We start from the raw sequence: 4,348 nt of genomic DNA, 5'->3' as shown, positions 1-4,348 counted from the left end.
CCCGCAAGGACTTTGAATTCCCAACCTAAACTGTAAAATAGGACTTCTTTTAGGAGCTATTGTAGGGAGATATGAGTGATTGTGTTAAGTCCAGAGGAAACAGAGTTGGAAAGGCTAAATTGTTGTGTGAATGGCCTTATTAAAAGTCAGCAGAAACTTCGGGCAGAGCTGATCCCATCGGTGGTTGCTACACCGATGGGCTGATGATCTGTGGCATTAACCTTTGACATCATACCCTGTGGTATGATGACCCATGACCTACTCTGTGGTCACTTTGACCCTGACAAATTATCCAAATAAACAATGACCAAACTGGTCTACCCACCTATGTTTAATCCAGATCAGTAGTCCTGGAACCAAGAAGCCTTTAGTTAGCACTAGCTGGATGGTGATCCACCCACATCTTTAAAAGGTTCCAAGGGTTCCGCAGTCTTAATATTTACACTGGGTGAAAAGTCCAGCTGATTCACCAATTCTTTTTTTTTTCCTACTATAATTTCTTGGCATCTAGCTCCAAAGCACAAAGTGGCACATAATGGGTGCTCAATAAATATTAATTGACTAGCTGATCTCCTTTAGTGATGAGTCATCACCATGGTTACATAGTTACTCTTCTACCCTTTCATCCGTTCAGTCCTTTCTTCATTCAAGACATTTATTATTACTAAATCCCAATTATGCATCAGAACCGTGTTAGGCACGGGAAGTACCAAGGTGATACGGTTGCCACATCCCGGAGCTTACAGGGTACTGAAGATGCCATAAATGTGCTGTCGGTATTCTTGCTGCTCACCTAAAAGAGGTACAGGAATTACGTGAGTCTATCCCACGCCACTCTTCCAGACACGCTGCCTTGGCCCAGTCTCTTTAAATGAACTGCTCTAATAACTTTACTCTGAATATCACAGAGTTGATCAGACCTAAAATTCTAAACAAGTAGTGTTATTACCAGGAAAGATCAAACGACACAAAAAAGGGCAGTGTTGTGAGGAGCAAGCTTAGTTGACACGAGGAGTTACTAGCTGATGTTACAGGAGCTTTGAAAGCAATCCCTGAGATCAAGATTGGAGAAAACAGCCCAGGAGACAGGAGATGGGAGCGTGGGGAACAGTTACTAGAACAATCCAACCAGATCCAGCTGCTGAATAATATTTGCCTTGTACAAGGTTGTTCTCCTCATCCTCCAAGTTTAATTTTTAATTTCTGAATATAAAGTTATAATATACATTAATTTTAGAAAATTTGAATAGTATGTAAAATGAAAAGCATATTAACTTATCATATTCTACCACCTAGAAGCAACTTCAGCTAATATGTGGTATATTCAGTGTTTTTCTACATGTTTTTCATATTTTTTTACATAATTGATATAATACTACACATAAAATTTTATAACTGGCTTAAAAAAATAAGGCTTTATAACAAGCATTGTTAAAATGCTTCCTCAGTATTTTAATGGCTACATAAATATGCCATCAGACAAATGTGTAATAATGTAATTATTCTTTTAGTGATAAGTTTTTACAACTTCTAATTTTTCATTGCTGTAAATAACTCTAGGGCCAACAACCTTGTACATAAAGCTTTAAAAAATATTTTGGAATATTACTTTAGTTTGGCTTTTCAGAGGAACTACTGGCTCCAAAGATAGGAAACAGCTTAGTGTCACAATCCATATTATCAAATTGTTTTGTAAATTAGGACTTGAAATAAAATAATGTACAACAATGTAACTATGATTAACAATACTGTAGTCATACTTAAAATGTGCTAAGAGTGTAGATCTTAAGTGTTCTAACACACACACACACACACGGAAAGGTAAGTATGTGAGGTGATAATGTGTTAATTAGCTTGATTATGGCAATTATTTCACAAGATATATGTATATTAAAACATCAAGCTGTAACCTTAAATACATGCAATTTTTATTTGTCAATAAGCTTGTATTCCTCAAGGCTGAAAAAATGAGGGTAAACTAAAGATATTCTTAAATAAATAAATGGAAACCAAATAAAAAGAGCGTGTGTAATTTTCTCTCTGGCCCCGATTACGGGCACCGCTGCTCGGGAATAACCAACACGTGGTGGGACAGCAACGGCAGGGCTCGCCTGTCCTCTCCATCCGCCTGTCTTTACCCCGTTAGAGTTATAACCTAAAGTTAGGCTTTGAGAAATTGTGTTGCATGAGGGACTGGCAAACCTAAGTTCTGGTCCTACCCTTGCCACTTTTCTGCTCAGAAATCTTGAGAAATCGGTTAATTGTTCTGAAACATAGTTTCCCAAACCATAAAGTGAAGATGCTGGGAACGCGAAAAAGCAATTGGGACGAGAACGTTCCTATCGGTGAGAAGCAGTGTGTGGGAGTGCCCCTTTCCAAACAGCACTGTGTGGGAGTGCCCCTTTCCAAACAGCACTGGGCGTTCTCGCTACGCACCTCGCTGTTCTGCTTAGTATTTCTCTGGCGACTGAACAGCAGAGCTGGCTGGCTCGTCACCACAAGCTTGTGCTCTCCTCCCCTTAGCGAGACTGTGTGTCAGGTAAGGGGCAGCTGCCCTGCCGGGACCTTCACTGCCCAGCCTACCTGGTGTCCCGGTGCGGCCGCGTGGCCAGCCGTTGCTGGTGGAAAGTGCGGGAGACGGGCTAGGTTTTCTCAGGAAGCGAGGGACACGTCACTTCCTCTCCCTCCTCTGCCAGCCGGACACAGGGGGCCCTGAGGCCCATGGGATGACAGCCACACGGCAGGCGGAACCTGGGACTCGATCCCCAGTGGAGGAGCCCACCTGATAATTAGGAACAGCTGAATGGATTGGCCGGCTTCATGAGCCAAAGACAATTTTTTATTATGTGAACCCACTGAAATGCCGGTGTTACTTTATTGCAGTAGCTGGCATTGCCCTTTCCAATACTGGAATCCATGTGAAAGTTTATCAGATAAGAAGGAATCAAGCTCTCTCTCTTTTTTTTAGCTGTAGAAGCCACATATGATATATGTCACAAGGAACATTAATGACTTAATGTATTACTTAAAATTTAAGAATGAAATGGATGTCTAACTCCAAGCACCACATTTTCATCCATCCATCTGTCCATGCAGCCATTGCTTAAATATTCACTGGGGGTCACTTAACTCGTAAGGCACTGTGTATTAGCCTCTGAATTCCAAAATCATGTAGCCGCTCTATACCACCCCACCTACAATCCGTGGTGGTCCACCCCGAGCCGACTTACCTTTTCCTGGGAAAGGAGGTGAGATTTCAAAATTATTTCAAAATAATTTCGTACAGGTAACATCAGTGTGGGAGAGACGGCTGCAATTGCACATAAGGGCGCTCTACCGGAAGAAGGTCCTGCAAGCAGGAATGAACCAGGCCATTACCCGGGTGCTCTATGGAAGCCTTGAACTAAAAGATAAGAAAACGTCATTAGAAAGTGAGCCAAGTATGAGAGATGTGGAAAATTTGGTGAGGAGTGGGTCACTGCTGGTAGGCTGTATGTATGTGAGCAGATCCTTGAATCCTCCTGCTATGGTTTAAATTTTTCCTCCCCCCAAAAAAACTCATGTTGAAATTTAATCCCTAATAGGATGGTGTTGGGAGGCAGGGCCTTGAGGGGGGTGTTTGGGTTGTGGGGGCAGGTCCCTCCGGAATGGCTTGGTGCTGTTCTCAAGGTAGTAAGTAGGGTCTCACTCTCACGAGACTGGATTAGTTGTTAAGGAGATGTTCCGACTAGAGCAAGTCGGTACAAGGTCAGGACGTGCCCCTTGGGTGTTGCCCTTCACACGTGTCTGCTTTCCCTTTGACCTTCTGCGCCGCTCCAGATGCCAGGGCCGTGCCCCTGGACTGCCCGGCCTGCAGAACCATGAGTTGAGTAAACCTCTCTTCTTCATGAATTGCCCAGTCTCAGGGATTCTGCTACAGCAACACAACACAGACTAAGACAGCTCCTTGACAGGCAAGATATAAGAAACCTCCTCTCATCCTTAAAAAGCAAGAAACATTAAATAAATCAAGTGTAGAACAGTATTTTTTTTTTTCTGTTCTTACTTTCTGGTTTTGAGCTGTATTTTGGATACATTTAGGCCTGCCAGATAGATTATTTCTGGATAAATCAAAGATTCTTTTCTCATTTAACATTTGGAAATTAGAGCCGTGGAAATTTCCTTTTCTTAGGTACCTTTATTTTCCCGCTGCTGACATAGCTCCTAAATCCCAGGTCTTTCCCTTCGCTAAACTACCCCCATGAAATTGATGGAAATGGCTTCAGATGCTGTCTGCAAAATAAAGAGGTAAACTCTGTTCGTTCCATCTTCAGGCATTATTTTCTCGTTCTGAGCGAATACGTGTTTG

Source organism: Microcebus murinus, chromosome 15, assembly GCF_040939455.1.
Source record: "Microcebus murinus isolate Inina chromosome 15, M.murinus_Inina_mat1.0, whole genome shotgun sequence".
NCBI lineage: Eukaryota > Metazoa > Chordata > Mammalia > Primates > Cheirogaleidae > Microcebus > Microcebus murinus.
This window is presented reverse-complemented; position numbering follows the sequence as displayed.